This window comes from Bidens hawaiensis, unplaced genomic scaffold (genome assembly GCF_021521415.1).
Source record: "Bidens hawaiensis isolate Kalapana, Puna unplaced genomic scaffold, B.hawaiensis_p1.1 tig00002343_1, whole genome shotgun sequence".
Lineage (NCBI taxonomy): Eukaryota > Viridiplantae > Streptophyta > Magnoliopsida > Asterales > Asteraceae > Bidens > Bidens hawaiensis.
Genome location: NW_027491127.1, coordinates 2,605,978 through 2,626,337, shown reverse-complemented (window position 1 = coordinate 2,626,337; position 20,360 = coordinate 2,605,978). Strand labels below are relative to the sequence as shown.

At 36.7% G+C, this 20,360-nt stretch overlaps 1 long non-coding RNA gene across 2 annotated transcripts; it reads right to left on the bottom strand.

Moving 5' to 3' along the window:
• Positions 1 to 9,214: 9,214 nt before the first annotated feature.
• On the bottom strand, positions 9,215 to 19,351 carry LOC143618896 (uncharacterized). 2 transcript variants are annotated; one of them, XR_013151101.1, is made up of 6 exons: positions 19,000 to 19,351; positions 16,526 to 16,642; positions 15,516 to 15,693; positions 14,451 to 14,520; positions 9,359 to 9,426; positions 9,215 to 9,274 (listed from the first exon to the last, which is right to left on the bottom strand). It is a non-coding gene; the product is annotated as an uncharacterized LOC143618896 (long non-coding RNA). The 2 variants fall into 2 exon arrangements; XR_013151102.1 differs by lacking the exons at positions 15,516 to 15,693; positions 19,000 to 19,351 and having other exon boundaries at positions 16,526 to 16,956.
• Positions 19,352 to 20,360: the final 1,009 nt, after the last annotated feature.

Sequence of the window (20,360 nt, the reverse complement as noted above, 5' to 3'; positions counted from 1 at the left end):
CGTCACCATTTTTAATGTATTTGAGGAGGAGTACATTTGTCATTTGTATTTCATTCTTACATCTTTTCGTGCCTACCAAACATATAAACTATTTCATTCTCACAGGACAATAGAATTATAATGATCCATTTCATTCCCTTGTCAATTCCATTCTCTCTCCATTCCATTAATCCATTACCCTCAGTAACCTTAACACCAGATTCTGTCTTTCTGCATATCTTAGCACGTGGTATATGCTTCAGTCTCAGTTCCAAATTAGCAACTTAAGTCGATATAGAGGTATTTCGTTCTCAACATCTCTCAGCAAAAGTATGCCATTCACATGTCGACTGAATGGATTACTAGGCTGCAAGACTAGCCCAATGCTTCCTACAGGGAACCTCCTTTGAGAGGACATAGCCCCATAAAGGATACTACACGATATAGACAATTGGTTTGGGAGCATAACTACTTTGCAGTTACACAAACAAATATTTCCTTTGTTGACTTGTCCTTTAGTGTCATGAATCATTTCATGTATCTCAGGACCACACTGGGTCGAGGAATATAGTATTCTGATAAGGGTCTAGAAGTAGATCTATATATATATATATATATATAGCATACTGAACTACCTCATCACACAAAGCCAACATGAATCGCAACACACGAATATCAAACAACAAGTTATGTTTCAAAACATAAATTTCAAGACACAAATAATACTAAAAGGTTTAAAGTCAGAACCTCATTGACACAATCCTGTGACGCTGCTTTCACAAGGTCCCACTTGCATCGTAAGGTGATCCCATTGAGCAACATAACCACCACTTGCACGTTTAAGATCCTAATTATGCCAAGAAGACTGCATTAGTATATATATGTCATTTGAATTGTTTTGGAAACACAAGATAAGTAAATCAGAAACCAATGACATCTGGTCTACAAAATGAAAAGGGCTTCATACGAAAGACAAAAGTTTTAAACTACAGTGTTTGACAGCACTTAGCAGCACTCACATTAAAACTTATCTAATAATGTAACAATAATACTTTTGACTTTTGTTATTGTTTGTTTTAAATCCATTACATGTAATGAACACTACATTGCACTACTTTAAACCTTAAAACTAGAAAATTTTGTGAATAGCACAGACCATTTATTAATTATTAGATGAAGTGAGAAGTAAGGTAAGATGAACAAAATATAAAATATCTCTTAAACTCAATAAAAGATTACTCTGCAAATCGATTTTCACAAAACAAATTTTGCCTTAACAAACATAAAGCAGCAAAGAATAATTGGAAAACCACTAAAAACAAGTCAAGTTTATGATAACGCATAATACCTTTGGGATGTCCTTTTACCAAAATAGCAAACCGCCTCTCTGTTTTTCGCTGGCTCAGTTCCAAATTCTTTGATACTTGAGTCACCAATCCCCCCCCCCCCACTTGCCACACGTGGCATTGGAACGTAAATGATTATTCTTATCTTTTTCTTGAACTCCTGGACATTTGTGAAATCACCGTGAGCAATTTTGACAGTAAAATTAGGAATTAAAAACAGACACAGCAATTAATTAGAAAAATTCTCAAAACCCTCTGATATCGTAGATTCGCAGCAACCTATAGAGCTTAATGTTGCCATTAGTGTTTCTTGTTCTGGTATCCATTTGGTTTTCTTAATATCAAATGAACCATTTATGTGACACTAAATTGAAAAGCTTTAGCAATTAACAGTCGGATCTTTGTGTCAAATAACTTTTATATTACCTTTCTCCTTTTGGTCCATGAATAGTTGTCTTCATATTTTTTCTGTCGCATTTATGAATAGCCTTTCTTCATGAAACTTTTTTGTAACCGCCATCGTTCTATAGTAAGTTAAGAGACGGGTCCTATTCTTTTCTTTCCATATAAGTAACCAAATCCTGCATGATAAAACAAAAAGATCATAAACAATAAATCAAATATGTGATATGTTAACTGTTTTGTAACATCTTTAAATGCTTTACAACCTTATTATCTATATGTGTCTATGAAACGAACTTCAAGATTTAAAAGTCATGAATGTTTTCAACATGGCAGGATGCAGAATAATACACATCAAAAGAGTGTTGTTTGATAAGGGTCCAACATATGTGATGGTCGTGCAGTAAGTCGGCTCATGTCTATCTGATAAGAATCATGAGGGACCAAAAGAATTAATTGTGTATTCAAGGAGGGGCAAGATGCAAAGTGGCTAAAGTCGGCACATGCTAGTATAAATAGGAAGGGAATAATCATTTTTGTGGGATTATGTTATTTTGTTATTGTTGAGTGGCTCTTGCTTTATGCAATGAGAGAGGGAGTATCCCTGGGTTGTTAAGAGGTCACTATCCGATTGTCTGTAATTCCTTTTCTTATTCAATCAATCATTCCCTTCCTTTACATCATAGTTCTTACACAAATTCAGATTTCATTCGTTTCATACACACTTTATATTTACTTTTGCTATACTCTGTTCTTTGCTGATTCAATTCCTATCACTATCGGTTACATTTTTAAATCAAAGCTCAAATAAAAAGTGAACAACAAAAACATATCTACCCACTTGTTTATGTGGAAAGAGTAACATGTTTATCAAATGGCATACCGTATCATTTCTGGCACCATCAAAGCTATTTCTTTGAATCTACTAATCGCTCATTACCTAGTAACACCAGCCACATAAACAGCCTCCACATTCAAAACTGACCAAAACCAAACAACCCCGACCACTACCGGCTCAGTCACATGCCACTGGATCCCCCGACATATCCAGCCCTTGCTTTAGTCTCTGTTTGTGGTGACATAAAGCCCTCCCTATAACTCATGAACTAAGAATTTTCAAAACAGCAAAGTCTACTCGACATGAATTAGACATTAATGAAACTTTTTACAGGAACCGTTTGCAGATTCTAGTTGTTTTCCGGCGAGTGTGATCACTCAACTACCACCACTGTGCTCGCTACTCTATTCCTGACACAGTCGGCAACATTTTGCAAACTCTGGGCAAATTGGTCTAAAACAACCAAAAATGGCTTGAAATAGGCCTAAACAAGCCTAAAACATGTATAAAACCCCAAAAAATGGCATGATTATGCTATGTGCCTTGCTAATCTTGGGCCCACACTTTTTAAGCATCGCCTAGGCCTAAGACTCACAGTGCACCCTCAAAAACCATGCAACAATCGACAGAAGGTAATGTTGTAAGAAACACGGTCGACATGTAGCACCTCTTCACACGCCTCACACACGATATGCACACGCTTTCCGTAACAAGTGAAAGTTTCAGAGTCTGCACCGCCGTTCATGTGGTGCACATGGCACAAGCAGGATATAGTTACCGGGAGTATTAGCCAAACATAAGATTTCTACTGCAACCAGCTATACATGTAATCCATCCTACTACTGTTGCTTTGTCCCAAAGACTGAAGTTAGTGAAATAGGCAACCCCAGCTTACTTCATCTTAATCCCTCGACTCTGTCTTACATGTCCACACTTCCCTTGTATTATTGGTCAGTCATGATAACCAAACTCATTCTTGGGTAGCGTTTGGTATGCAAGAATGACATGTGGAATGGAATGGGCCACTGTGAGGAAATGAAAAAATGGATGTTTGGTTGGTCAATGGAATGGAATCAACGATTACGCAATGAATCCCATTCCATCAAAACCATTCCTTCGCACCCCTGCTTTTTTTTTCATTCCATTCCCTCTTTCAGCCTCCTTTCTCGACACCACCACCACTGTCGCCGCCGCCACCATCACTCCCACCACCACCGCAGTTACCACTTACCACTTTTTTATCCATTTGCGGAGGGGTACTTTTGTCATTTGTATTTCATTCCTGTGTCTTTTCATGCCTACCAAACATATAACATATAAAATAATAACACATTTCATTATCAATTTCTCATAGGTTAACCAAATAGGACAATGGCATTATGACGATCTATTTTATTCCCTTGTCCACTCCATTCTCTCTCCATTCCATTAATCCATTACCCTCTTTCACACCGGATTCTGTCTTTCTGCAGATCTTAGCACAAGAAAGATGCTTGGAAAAGGGCATGAGTCACATGAACGATACTTTGATAGAATATCAAGTATCAAGGCATAATAGGCCTTTCTAGTGTCATGGGAGAGTTTGGTTGGTTTTCTAGTGTTATGGTAGAGTGTGGATTACTAGGCTGCAAAACTAGCCCAATGCTTCCTACAGGGAACCTCCATAAAGGATACTGCACGATAAGGGTCCGTTGCAGTTACACAACCAAGTATTTCCTTTGTTGACTTGTCCTTTAGTGTCATGAGTCATTTCATGTATCTCAGGACCACACTGGGTCGAGGAATATAGTATTCTGATAAGGGTCTGGAAGTAGATCTATATATATAGCACATACTGAACTACCTCATCACACAAAGCCAACATGAATCGCAACACAGGAATATCAAACAAGTTATTATGTTTCAAAATATAAATTTCAAGACACAAATAATACTAAAATGTTTAAAGTCAGAACCTCATTGACACAAACACAAGGCATGCAATCCTGTGATCGTAAGGTGATCCCATTTAGCAACATAACCACCACTTGGACGTGTAAGATCATAATTATGCCAAGAAGACTGCATTAGTATATATAGGTTATTTGAATTGTTTTGGAAAAAAACAAGATAAGTAAATCAAAAACCAATGACACCTGGTCTACAAAATGAAAAGGGCTTCATACGAAAGACAAAAATTTTAAACTACACTGTTTGACAGCACTTAGCAGCACTCTCATTAAAACTTATCCAATAATGTAACAATAATACTTTTGACTTTTGTTATTGTTTGTTTTAAATCCGCTACATGTAATGAACACTATATTGCACTACTTTTAAACCTAAAAAGTGGAAAATGTTGTGAATAGCACAGAGCATTTATTAATTATTAGATGAAGTGAGAAGTAAAGTAAGATGAACAAAATATAAATTATTTCTTAAACTCAATACAAGATTACTCTGCAAATCGATTTTCATAAAACAATTTTTGCATTAACTAAAATAAAGCAGCAAAGAATAATTGGTAAACCACTAAAACAAGTCAAGTTCAAAATAATGCAGAATACCTTTGGCATGTCCTTTTACCAAAATAGCAAACTGTCTCTCTGTTTTTCGCCGGCTCAGTTCCAAATCCTTTGATACTTGAATTCCTCCCTCCACCCCCCCCCCCCGGCGGCCACACGCGGCATTGGAACGAAAATGATTATTCTTATCTTTTTTCTTGAACTCCTGGACATTTGTGAAATTACCATGAGCAATTTTGACAGTAAAATTAGGAATTAAAAACAGACACAGCAATTGGTTAGAAAAATTCTCAAAATCCTTGGATATCGCAGATTCGCAGCAACCTATAGAGCTTAATGTTGCCATTAGTGTTTCTTGTTCTGGTATCTATTTGGTTTTCTTAATATCAAATGAACCATTTATGTGACACTAAATTGAAAAGCTTTAGCAATTAACAGTTGGATCTTTGTGTCAAATAACTTTTATATTACCTTTCTCCTTTTGGTCCATGAATAGTTGTCTTCATATTTTTTCTTTGTCTCATTTATGAATAGCCTTTCTTCATGAAACTTTTTTGTAACCGACATCGTTATATAGAAAGTTAAGAGACAGGTCCTATTCTTTTCTTTCCACATAAGTAACCAAATCCTGCATGATAAAACAAAAGGATCAAAAACAATAAATCAAATATTTGTAACATCTTTGAGTGCTTTACAACCATATTATCTATATGTGTCTATGGAACGAACTTCAAGATTTAAAAGTCATGAATGTTTTCAACATGGCAGGATGCAGAAATAGTTCTTGGGAATAATACACATCGAAAAGAGTGTTGTTTGATAAGGGTCCAAAATATGTGATGGTTGTGAAGTAAGTCGGCTCATTCCTATCGGTTACATTTTTAAATCAAAACTCAAATAAAAAGTGAACAAAAAAAACATATCTACCCACTTGTTTATGTGGAAAGTGTAATATGTTTATCAAATGGCATACCTTCATCATATTTAACTATAACAGAAGACAATTTTTATATTTATTAATGCACTGATAGGAATTTAGGCCATGATGCAGAGCATAAGCGTCATAGGTCCCAACCGAAAAACTCAACTAGATATTTTTCAGAATTGTGTTATGAGAAAATCTCGTATTCTCGTATATTTAACAGTTACAGAATATCAATGTATAGATTTTGTTTGGTGACCAAAATTTCAAACTGCCTTAAAAGTGAAAATGCGATTGTCATAAATTTTAAGTAGGGGCGCAAATGAGCCAAGCTGCTCGCGAGCTACTCGAGATCAGTTCGTGAAAAAGCTTGATCAAGCTGAGCCTAAACAAACCCGAGCCTGAGCCTATAAGTAAGCTTGTTTAATAAACGAGCCCGAGCCCGAGCTTCACTTGTCGAGCTCAAGCTGGCTCGCAAGCCTAAACAAGCCTTCATTTTTATAATATATATATATATACATGTGTGTGTGTATGTATATGTAAATTATAATTGAAAAAATATATATAAGTAATTATAAATATATAAAAATCAATTATAAATAGTAAATGAGCTGAGCTCGAGCTTTAGAAATATCAAAACGAGCCAAGCTCGAGCTGTGTGTAAGTTAAACGAACCAAGCTTGGGATCGGCTAGTTTGACGCCCTAACTTTAAGTAGGTCAAAACGCAAGTACTTATGTCTCACTATTGTTTACAGCATCATTTCATGTAATGAACCACATATTATGTCATCATCATCATCATCTATTTACACTTAAACCTAAAAATTAATTGTGTGAATAATTATTTCACTGATTCATCATATGCGTGCTTAACAGTAAGGTGCAATTATCGATTATGAAGTCAGTCAGTCAGTCTTAGGTAAAGTAGTAATAATAACAATAATAATAATAAGATGTAAACAGCAGGCAAGCAGAGGATAGAGTAAAACCATTAGAAGCAAGCAATTCGAGATCAACGTACAGCCAGCCGGTGATCTGACGATGTTAGGGTTTATTATGTGGGCGATTTGAATCAGTAATCAGGGATTGTACCGGAACTAAAACCCCAAGGGTTGAGGGCTGTAAACGCGAATACAGTCGGTTTTCGGTTAGGTGTGTTGTTGTACCGGAACTAAAACCAAAAATAAAACTAAAAGGTTATAAAAATTTAGGTAGAACAGTGGGGTGGTGTCGGGTGATAAAACTCGAGCGTTGGTAAAACATCACCGCTGTAGATCTCGGAAGTTGAGTCAGTGAGTCTATACAAATTCGGCTGGCTTCCATCACGTTCGTTACGGGTACAAGAACTAAAACAAAAAAATGACATTCGATTAGTTTCTGTTACGTTTGTTACGTTACCGAAACAAAAACGAAACAAACAACTAGCATTCGGTCCATTTTCATTATGTCCATTACAAACAAATAAAATATGCATTAATAAGGTGCCACCAAGTGACGTAATAAGGTCTTGGTGCCCAAGACTCTCAATTGTTACATATAATAAACATAATAATATATAACACATAAACTAATATTTTCATATTTTTAATTAAAGTTGAAAAACACCCGAATAGTTGCCGCAATTAGGGGGGGGGGGCTCAGTTGATTATATATTTACGTCTTGTTATGTTGTGACGGTGGTGTGAAAACGATTCCGTGTGTGGTGCAATATTCAACCTTTTCACGCTACGTGGATTGGTGATATTCTTAGTGTTTAAACAAGTTCCCAAAGTTGTGTACAAGAGGAAAATTGTTCAATCTATAGTTATGGTGGTTGTTTTGTGTATTTGGTGGGATCACCACAACTTAATTTTCAATAACAAGCCTCTGAAGATTAATAACATTCTTGGGGATGTAAAAGTTCTTAGTTTGTTATAAATTAAAAATATGACAAATTGTTTAACACTAGATTGTGATAGATGGAATTTTTTTTATGTGTAATTTGTTTTCAGTTTTGTATGTGTCAGCCCTTGTTATTTTCTCGGTAGAAAAGGTGTTTTGGCTGTTTTTAGTGAAAGTTGTTAAAAAACTAATTTGTATTAGAAACCTCCAAATAATACAGCTACATAAATTATGAGCAACACCGCTGTAACAAGGATTTGAACTTGGATAGTAGAGTATGACAAGTGTTATGACCCTTAGGAAGGGACACCGTTATCTGAACTTAGATAGTAGAGTATGACAAGTGTTATGACCCTTGGGAAGGGACACCGTTGTCACTGAGACATAGATCTTTAAAAATTATTAAAGTTAACGTAAAACAAAACACTTGAATTTTCAAATGAAGAAAGCATGAACGCCTAAACACTTGGGCATAATTTACAAACATACACATCACATAATGAAACTGTTTATAAATTGTCTTATATAGTTTTTTTTTCTAAATTGTTTATAGAACTTGTTCATAAATCAGAAAAGGTTGACATAAAAAACCACTTTTTTATATAAAAATTGATGATTTATGAAAAAAAATTACTTTTTTAAATGAACTATATTAACTGTATAATTCAAAAAATAGTTATGGTTTTGAGCTTTGACAACCAGCAAGCCCATAAACATCACAGCCAACGAAACATGCACGAATGGACTAAATCCGGAACCAATAAGCTCCTTCGTAGTAAAATCCATTGCGCATCACTCGTTGGCATTCATAGGTTTCGGCTTACCATACTTCATATCCAAGTATCCACTGCATCACATATATAAAATGCTAAGGTTAAAAACTTAAAACGAAGTTAAACGGGTTAAAAACCACAGAAAAATGTAGTAAAATGCAGCCCGTGCCTCAAAAACGTGTAAAACCATACCCACTGCGTCACAAATTAGGATTACACCACCAGTATAAGCTCGCATTATACTGGTCCCAATGGTCCGCAGGGTATTGGCAGAACCCATGAGGTTATCACGGTTATCAAAACAAAAAGCAGGATGCAAACCGAAAAAAGATCCAAATCTTGACAAACATTTATAACAACAAACATGGTCTCATACTCTTAACAATCAAACATCTCTAAAGAGACAAAAGCCAGTCAAGCCATAACAAAAAGATAAAAACCAACAACATGCTGCTTCATGGTTCATACCGCCTTATGCTTGTTTTGATCTGAATCAACAAAAAACAAAGATTAATTATTTTAAGTGTCAGTAGTTCAGTACCACAAATTTTAAATACCGTATACCAACCTTTTCTTTATCGTACGTTTTACTTGATGCAGTGAGGGTACAGCTCTTGACTTTAACCACCTGCAAACTCACACCATAAAAGTGCAATAACAGAGATGAATATTAAGTGGTCTATCTAATTGTGTTTAAAATATAAGAACTTACATTCTTAATACAAGAAGTAAAGGCAGAGCATCATGACTGTCCATATCCACAAAGGTCGAACGACGACGCTGTTTAAACATCAAAAGATGATAACAATACAGGTTTTAGAAAAGACCAAAAATTGATATTAAAATTTCATTCTCTCTTTTATCAACTGTTATCAAAATGAAATTGATAATTGTTTTGGGAGCCAAATTTGCAGATGTTCCAACTAAGCACTTTACTGCAACTCTAAACCTTAAATGAACTACATCTCTTGATGCATTATGTAAAGAATAAGATGGTTGTAGTGAAGTAATGTTTATTACTTAAAGGTGTGAATAATACAAAGGGGGAACCACCTATATACACAAGTAAAACCCTAACTACAACCCATAAAGGGCCCATGGGCTTTAGCAAACTACATGGGCTAAAACCCTAATTAAAACAACTAGCAATACATTTAACACTCCACAAGTTGGAGCATAGATGTTAATCATGCCCAACTTGTTACAAATGAAATCTATCTGAGCTTTCCGGAGCGGTTTAGTTAGAATGTCTGCAAGCTGAAAGTTTGTCTTCACATGAACCGGTTGAATGGATGGAGGATCAGTTTGTGTGCCTACTACTCGATCTCTGATAAGGTGGCAGTCGACCTCAATATATTTTGTCCTTTCATGAAATACTTGATTCTTGGCTATGTGAATGGCTGATTGATTATCACAGTATAACCTCAAGTCATTAGAAACAACCCCGAGTTCTATGAGAAGACGACGTACCCATGTCATCTCTGATGTTACATCTGCCATGGCTCTATACTCCGATTCGGCACTCGACCGGGAAACCGTGTGTTGCTTCTTACTCTTCCATGATACAAGATTTCCTCCAACAAACACACAATATCTGGTGGTAGATCTTCGAGAAATCGGACAACCTGCCCAATCTGCATCTGAGAACACCCTAATATCCGACCATCTCCTTCTTCCGTGAAGGCACCCACACGACAATGACCCTGATCAGAGTATAATATACCCAAACCAGGTGAGGTCTTAAGATATCTTAAGACACGAAGGGCAGCATTCCAGTGATCGGTGTATGGTGCAGCCATAAATTGGCTCAGAACACTGACAGTAAAGGAGATATCCGGTCGTGTGACGGTTAAATAATTAAGTTATCCAACCAATCATCTGTATCGCTCAGGATCTTTCATTGGATCTCCTTCCTTTGGGAGGAGTTTCTTTGTAGGAAGCATTGGGGTATCAACAGGTTTACAACCTAGTAAGCCACATTCGGTCAACATATCAAGGACATACTTTCGTTGGGAGAGAAGTATTCCTTGTGGAGAGCGAGATACTTCTATGCCAAGAAAATACCTCAATCGACCTAAGTCGCTGACCTGAAACTGAGACTGAAGAAACTGCTTGAGTTCGGTGATCCCGACCTCGTCATCACCTGTGATTATAATGTCATCCACATAAACAACTACGATAATCCTCTTTCCTTTCTGGTGTCTAAAGAAGACAGAGTGATCGTAGGCACTCTGAGTCATCCCAAACTGTCCCATAACACTAGAGAATCGACCAAACCATGCCCTGGGAGACTGTTTAAGACCATATAGAGAACGACGTAGTCTGCAAACTTTCGAGGCCTCCTCCTCAACAACGAACCCTGGTGGCTGCTCCATATATACCTCCTCCTCAAGAACACCATTAAGAAAGGCGTTCTTGACATCAAGCTGGTGGAGCGGCCAATGATTAATGGCAGCAAGAGCGATACAAATACGGACAAATGGCATCTTAGCAACTGGCGAGAAGGTCTCATCATAATCAATGCCATATGCCTGAGAATACCCTTTTGCGACCAACCGAGCCTTTAAGCGGTGTAAGGAGCCGTCCGGGTGTAGTTTAACTGTAAACACCCAACGACAACCAACAATACGCTTCCCATTAGGAAGTGTTTCAAGATCCCATGTATGATTGGACTTTAGAGCCCCAATTTCATCTTCCATAGCCTGTCGCCATCCTGGGTGAGCGAGAGCGCTCGTCACATTTTTGGGAATCGGGTAGGAATTAAGGGTAGTAGTGTACGCATGAGATTCAGAAGATAGGTGGGTGTAGGCAACATAGTCCTGAATCGGGTAACGAGTGCATTTCCGGGGTTCTTTGCGAAAAGAAATAGGTATATCGGGTAGTGGTGCACCAGGAGGATCATAAACGGGTGTATCAGGGGTAGTGTCTGGATCGGGTAAGGATGTATCAGTGAGAGGTGTAGATTGTTCGGATGCAGACGGAAGATCTGAGGAGATCTTAGGGTTGCGGTCTGGATGTGAATCAAGTGTCTCTGATATTTGACCCTTACCTCGCCTAGCATATGTGAAAAGTAGTGGCGGAGGTTCAGTCGGTGGGTCAGAATCAGCAGATATAGGATCTGTAGAGGGAATCGACACAGGAATGGTGGGGAGGAAGGGAGATGTGGGTATATCGAGGTCAGGAAACGGGTCAGAAACAGGAGTGGAACACTCGGGAAAGTAAGGATACTCATGAAAGGTGACATCAGCACTAGTAAAGTATCGGTGAAGTGATGGGCTATAGCACCGATACCCTTTTTGAACCCGTGAGTAACCAAGGAAGACACAACGAATGGCTCGGGGATCAAGTTTGATGGTTTTCGGACGATGGTCATGAACATAGGCGACGCAACCAAAAACTTTAGGTGCGAGAGGAAATGGATCATCGTTGGGAAATAGTACAGAAAACGGTGTTTTACCATGAAGAACAGGTGTGGGCATGCGGTTAATCAGATATGTGGCAGTGAGAACGGCATCTCCCCAAAAACGATGAGGAACACGTGACTGGATCATGATTGTGTGAGCAACATCCAATATGTGACGATTTTTGCGTTCGGACACATCATTTTGTTGAGATCTATACGCACACGATGACTCATGAATAATGCCGTTGGTTTTTAAGTATGAAGAAAAGTCGGTGGAAAAGTATTCTTTAGCATTATCAGATCGTAAAGTTTTAATGGTGGTGTTAAATTGGTTTTGAACATAAGCATTAAATTCTCGAAATATGGAAAATACCTCACTACGAGATTTCATCAAATAAACCCAAGTAGTGCGAGAATAGTCATCAATAAAGGTAATAAAATATTCAAAACCCAACGTAGATTTGATAGGGCAAGGACCCCATACGTCAGAATGCAACAGTTCAAAACAAGAACTGACTCGATTAGGCACCCTAGGGGGATAGGGACGCCTGGTATGTTTACCAAGTTGACACGACTCACAATGAAAATTAAAAGAGGAAACTGGTAAATCTGGTCGCATTTGCCTTAGAACCGCTGTAGAGGGATGACCTAACCGACAGTGAGCCTCCCTGACAGCAGAATCACATAAGTTTGCTACAGGATGCGAAAACGGGGATATACGATAGAGACCTCCTGATTCAAAACCAGTACCAATTACCCGGTTTGTTCCTAGTTCATGAAAAACGCAGTGAGTTGGGTAAAAGATCACAGAACAGTTGTTTTGTTTGGTAATCTGACTCACTGAACAAAGACTGGTAGGAAATTTAGGAACAAATAGGATAGAAGACAGTTTTAGGTTTTCCGAGTTGCTAATGGATCCTATGCCGAGAACGGGACATGAAGATCCATCGGCAAGACGTACCGGTGCATGGGAAACATTTTGAAGACTAGAAAAAATACCCTGATTCCCAGTCATGTGATGTGTGGCTCCAGAATCAATTACCCACGATGAGTCGAGGCTAGAAAACTTACCCGGATGTGCTGAGTTGGTTTGAGGAGGATTCAACTGGGAGGCAAGAAACCGTTGAATCAGATCATACTCCTTAATAAATGTATACGTGTGTTTTTCGTTTCTCATGGTAGATTCCGGCAGTGAACAGTAACTCGTCGTAAACAGTAAATCCGGCGTGAACAGTGACGGTACTCCGACAGTGGCTGGCTGGACGGGTTTGAAACAAATCCGGAAACCGGTGCTGGGGTTTGTTTCAGATCTGGTGGCTTAGGTGCTTGAACGAACTCGAACACAATAACCGAGACAGACGGAAAAAAGAAAAGGTTGTTATATCAGAAAACTAACAACACAGGAAGCTTCGGAAGTAAAAAACAACAGATCTGGAAAAAATCCGGTGACCGGAAGCCCGGTCACGCGCCCACACGCGCCGGCGCGTGGGAGACAGTGACGACGCATGGCGGCGCATCAGGCGGCGGCTGGCGGCGATTTTTTGACGGATGATGTTTCGGAGGTTGCTGGTTACGATGGTGGCGGCGGTGATGGAAGGAGGTGTCTCGAAAAAAGATTTCGTGACAAAACAGTAGGTATAACGAGGTTAAAGCTCGTTTCAGATCTGGTAGCGGGCTGGTCAGACTATGGTTCGGATCAGATGGCGGCTAGGGTTTGGATCGAGAGCCGTAGCTTTGATATCATGTAAAGAATAAGATGGTTGTAATGAAGTAATGTTTATTACTTAAAGGTGTGAATAATACAAAGGGGGAACCACCTATATACACAAGTAAAACCCTAACTACAACCCATAAAGGGCCCATGGGCTTTAGCAAACTACATGGGCTAAAACCCTAATTAAAACAACTAGCAATACATTTAACACATTAAATACAAACTCTAACTCCAAAGTTGAAATTACGAGATTGAAAACTTTAATTAAAGAGATATTTACCAAAAGATGAAAGTTTTATGAGAAACAAAGGCTCCGTTCTAAAACAAGATTGATGTTTCAAACGTTAAGCGATTGACATCAACATTCAACGCTAGTCGGCGTTCATTAAAATTGACAATTACACAAGATCTTTACAGCAAACAATACACATTGAAACGTGTTGACACTAACTTAGCAACAAAATCGATATAAGTACTCTTTTATGAGGTGCAATAGAGCCCCTGTTAACGGATAAAGATCCAACAAAGAATATAGATAAGTAAACTTTCATCGCTATCTCCGATTTCTACGATAGCATCGACTATATAAAACTATTGGTTTAAAGATTAAAAAAAATCGTAGCAAAAAAATTTCATGTACATATATAAAAACAGATAAGAGATGCATAGAATGGAGAATCGGTATACCCTGTATGCAGATGAAAGAGTAACGATCGGTGGCACCCCTGGCATGTAAGCGGCTGAAGAAATGTAAGCCCTAAAAAGGCAGGAACAAAGTCAATTGTGTGACGGTGGCTACTAAAAGCACGCAATAAAATGAAGTGTTGTCGTACAAGGACTCGAACACCCAATCACATTGTTATAACATAAGCCCAAACGTGGGATTTTAAATGTAAACATGTTCACAAAAGAATAAAATGTAAAATTTTCAAATATTTCAAACTTCAAATGTAAATTTTCAAAATGTAAATTTTTCAAATTTGAAAACTCATTTTTTAGAATACACAAGGATGTAAATATTTCTTATTTTAGAGGTACAACTATAAACAATAAAAACGTCTCAAAGTGAAAATTTGCTCTTTAAATTTAATGCACAAAACTTATTCCCAAAATGTATCGCAAAAAAACTAAAGCATCAACCCCAATTAATTACATATTCGGTCTTATGCTAACCACCCCAATGTATAGCCTATAGCAACACCTATGATCTTACAAATAAACAAACCAGCCCAATAAAATCCCACTTTTAGCAAAGCTGCTTATATCTATTGAGACCCCCGGCTATAAAAAAAACAAAAAAAGACACCTTTTTCTTTTTGTAAAATATAGTTTAATATGGCAATCCAAATAATACAAAGATGTATGATCTTACACCAGAAGAAAACATAACATACATATGAGAGTGAAGTAGAGATGCAATCTTTCTATTTCAGACAAAAATAAAAAAGCCACCTTAAGGAAGTGCTTTTGAGAAGTCTTAAACAGTATGCTTAAATATTATTTCGGTTTAGATTAATGTAAGAATTAGTGAATAGAATCTTTGCAAACTGCAACTGCCAATTTTATGTACCATAAAATTTCATCCATACTTCAAGCCAACATGTACCACAAAATAGGTAACACTACCCTAAGCTTCTCTTAAGAAAGGGCCTACCAGTTACGCGCACTTATTCAATGTTGAATCTATACTAAGTTACCAACTAGACATTACAGGAGTCTGATCATTTTAGAGAACAAGTTGTAATTTGGTACCTAATAATTTGTGAGGAACATTGGATGCTATAGTGCGCAATATACTATGCATTTGAGTGTTGCAAGCACGAATGAAGATATAAGTTCCTTGATGTGCATCTTTCATTTTTATGAAGTTTGCAATCCGCCAAGATCAGTTCCAAAATCAAAGTCCCAAGCAATGTGTTGCAGATTGTCACTACAAAAGACGAAACAAAACAATCAAAAGGTTGGTACCTTTTCTTCTACATTTCAAATTATATTCCAAATTAACATTGGTATCCCAAATAACTAATTCCTACATGATTATATAAAATGCTCAATGTGATAAGAAGTTAAGAACCTGGTTCGGGTCAAACCTGAAGTACTCCTACAGTCAAATATTTTTATTTCCCGCTCTTAATTCCTGCCTAAATTATATTGATATTACTTTGTAGGAAACAGCTTAGTGGGGCAGTTTAGTAACCGTAGGCAGTATTAGGGTAAGTAGATGTTCTTCGTTTATTTCATGATGTCAATGTTTATGTTATCAAATTAGGGTTTTAATAATTTAATCTTTGTAATCAGAGATCCAGCCTATCTCAAATGTGGCTACTTATCTTAATTTCAGTACTTTAAATTCAATGGTGTTGTACTTGGATCATCATTTCTATGAAAGTGCTACAATCTTTAGTGCTACCAGAGTTTGCTTTAGGTCGAGATTATTAAATGGTGAAACTAAATGTGCCTCTTTAGACACAAGGAGAATTTTTAAATAATAATGATAATAAAACATTAAATCATACTTTTAAAAAATCCCACGAAATGCATGAACGTGAAAAAAAAGGTGGTTAGAAAAATGATTTATGTATCACACTTTAAGAAACAGGTATAAATGTCTATGCGATTCTCTTACTTCTCTACCTAAATTTGGTTATCTATTGAACATGACTCTCTATATATATAACACAGATCACCATACTAGAATTTCAACACAGCAAAATAAGTCCCAAAAAAGTTACAATGGCAAAAGGTTTAAGCAGCAACAATACCTCATTAGCATTTAGCACAACTGCAAGGCAAGTAGTGTTCTGGCATTGCATTCGCAATGTTGCATCATATACTGATCCCCTCGAGCAACATGACCATTAGCTTCCAAACTTTAGAACCTTGATTTAGTCAAGAGATAGGCTAAAAATAATATACTGAAGACTTAAAAACTAATCTAAAATATTTAGTCTCCATAAAGAAGAGGAAGCGATTTGTATGTAACTCTCTTTGATCCATACAAGCATACGCACTACCAACCTTTTGCACATTACCATAATACCCTCACACCTCCAAAATCATGTACACCACTCTCAAAAGGCGATGGTAATATGGTGATAAGCAAATATATCATGGTGTATTGATCAAAAAGATTTGTGTATGTAATGAAAAGTAATCCGAAGGACTGTTTTTACATTATGGTGTGCGTTTAGAAATCCACACCATAACTTTTTAAAAGTAAGGCCTTGTTTGTTTTTGCCTCTTTTCTCTGAATAGAGGAAAACGTCTGATTCTGTCAGACATAATCAGACGTGGGGTTGTTTGTTTTTTTCTGGCATTAAGAGGTTCAGCGTCTTAATAGCATCTGAACCAATAAGAGCTTTTAGTGGGTCTGAAAACCTCTTAACCCAAAAAAAACATACGTTTGTCTCCGGCCTCCATTAACTTCTAACCCGGAGACTAGGCTCCATCTCCGACGACTAGAGGTTCGTCTCTAGCCTCCACCTCTTAATGATTCAGATTTCAGACATTTGAACCACCTCTTAACATTCAGATGTGGTATTCAGATTCAGACTTAAATCTCTAAAAAAAACAAACGGGGCCTAAATCTTGAATAGAACTTGCAAACGGGTCGGTGGGTTTGAGTTTCGTGCATACCCACGCACCAGGCCCGATTACGCGTTTCACGCTTACCAGCGATGGGTTACGCATAAGTTACACATTTACCAGTGTTGTGTTACGCGTCCAATGCCACATTACGTGAGTATCGCGCTAGACGCGTGGAGTTGTGCGCGTATCGACACTGGTTGTGTGTCTGGTGCAAGGTGGCGTCAACCCATTTGAAAAATTCAGACCCATTTTAAGTAGAAAACCATCACTTGGATATATACGCCCCCTATATATGTATGGGGAAAGTTATCGTACAAATTAAATTAGCGTGCTATGAGAATCAAATAGTGCAATTACGCTATACTATAATTACACTATGTTTAGGGGTGCAAACGAGCCGAGCTGCTCGCGAGCTACTAGAGATCGGCTCGTTAAAAAGCTCGATCGAGCGAGCTTAATTGACCCCGAGCCTAAGCCTAAAAGTAAGCTCGTTTAATAAACGAGCCCGAGCCCGAGCTTCACTTATCGATCTCGAGCCGGATCGCGAGCCTAGACGTGCCTGTCATTCATATAATTTTTAAAAATATATATATTTAATAATTATTAATTGATATATATATATATATATATATATATAATATTATGAATAATTAAACAAAAATAACTAATTAATATATATTATTCTATATAAAAATTATACTAGAAAAAAAATATATAAACATAACTCTAATTATATAAAAAAAATAATCAATAAATAGTAAACAAGCTGAGTCGAGCTCTGTGTTGTATAATCAAATATATAAAGTGCAAATGACAGCAAATAATAATAATAATAATAATAATAATAATAATAATAATAATAATAATAATAAGTAAAAGCGATAGAAGAAGCAGTTGGTGATAACTATGAGTAGACAGACTGCAGCTACCTTGTTATGAAAACTCTGTGAAATTCATGATATTATTATTATTATTATTCGTTCCTCGTCGAATTCCGTCTTCGAGATTCATCATCAGATTTGATATATATTTATGAATACAATGGATTGAATAAATTGGGGGTTAGGGTTTCAATTTCAATTTGTTGGGTTATACGGTTACCATTATTCTACTAAAAACAATATATTACGGTAAGGATTCCGTGACTAACAAAATTCTAACGGAGGTGATAGTAGCTAATTTGTTAGTCGAGACCGACAATAAACAAAATATAATGATAATTGAAATTAATAAAAACCAATACGCCCTTAAAACAAATTTATTAATGAAAGTTGTTCTATGTTTTGTTTTGTAATCTATCAGAAAACTATAACAAATCTAATGATAAAAAAAGTCGTTTTTGTAAAATTAGTATTTAGATGGGGCATGACGTTAACTAGTAAAACAAGAGGATCAAATAATTTTCTAAGAATGTGAAATATAAGAAATAAGATGTGTTTATACTAACAGTCATTTGTTGGCAAAATTTAAAAACAAAGAACAGAAGAGAGTGAGCGAGATGGAGGAAAGAGAGAAGGAACCGTCCATATTAACATACGATTTTGTAAAGAAGAGAAGGATGGGTGGTGATGTGGAGGGAATATCATACGTTTTTATCATCTCCGTTGGAGATGCTCTAACGAATCATATCAGCAAGTTGCATACTTACTTTTGTGCTTTGCGTTTATGAATAAACTTCTTTCGTAAATTTCCTTTGTAACCGCCATACTTGTTTACAAAGTAACAGGGCTGGATCAAGCTTATTATTTTCCTTTGTTGGAAGCGACTAAATCTTAAGTGAGGAGAGGGAGACATTTAAGGGTAGTTTGGTTAAGTCATATATAGAAGTTTCAAGGGCTTTATAACTTTAATTGCATCGTTTATGAGGCGATGCCCTTACACATGATGCACAAGATTTCTTCTTCGGGAATATACAAACCAACAACAGTAAAGTGCATCAAAAAGAGTGTTGATGGATGAGGTTCCAAAGTATGTGATAGTTTGGTAGTAGGTCGGCTTGTGTCTATCTTTTGACGGCCATAACGTGTTCCTTACGAGCTTGTATTTTTTTAGTATATATTCTATAAGTTGATATGGTTGATGCAATATGTTTTGTCTCTAAGTTTCTTTTTTTTTAAATCATAGAGGTTTGGATATTCAATATATAAAAGTTTATGTGCTTTTCTTATATAACATAGATATAAGTTTCTGAAGACGTGAATTATAGGTAATGAACTTTTATGGAAGTGTATATATTAGCTTTGACGTCCATTGTGGCGTTAGTCTTTTCCGCACTTTTATTTATCTTACCGATGGATTGTCTTAGCGTTGTCTTTGAGTAAGACTTTATAAGAGAGCAAGTATGTGGTTGAAAAGAGAGGGGAGGGGGGGTGGGTGGGGGGGCTCTTGCTATTTTTTTCGTATATTGCTATTTTAGTTGTTATTAATATAATTTTTAAGAGAGCATATAGGGATTTGAAAGGGGGTTTGTGCTACTTTTTTTCCGTCCATGGCTCTTTTATCTATTACTACTACAACTTAGTCACCATTTTTTTTGTTGACAGTAGTTTGCAACTATTATACTAGTAACTGCTTTTTCTTTTTCTTTTCCTTTTTTTAACCTCTTAGCCACGCTTTATGTTAACTTGATTACTATTTTTTACATATGAAAAAAAGGTTCTTCAAGTTGAAGTTAAGGTCTTAGTTGGAGCAACATCTTTATCATCTAAAATTAATTTAATGTTGTTCTTATATCGCATTCTCAGACTATAGTAATAGCTTTGTTATAAGTGATATTTTATTAGACGCGTATAACCTTATATGTATAATATATAAGTCGGTTATGGGCCCAATAAAATCATCACACTAAGGCCTAAGGCCCGTTATTTTCTCATTTATTAGTTTCACCAAGAAGTTTATTCATTTTTTCATTCATATTTATTCAAATTTAGAGAGAGAGAAAGAAAACTTGGAGATGAGAAAAGAGATTGATAGGAAAGAGAGAGTTGGTAGTGGTTTTGACAGAAATCA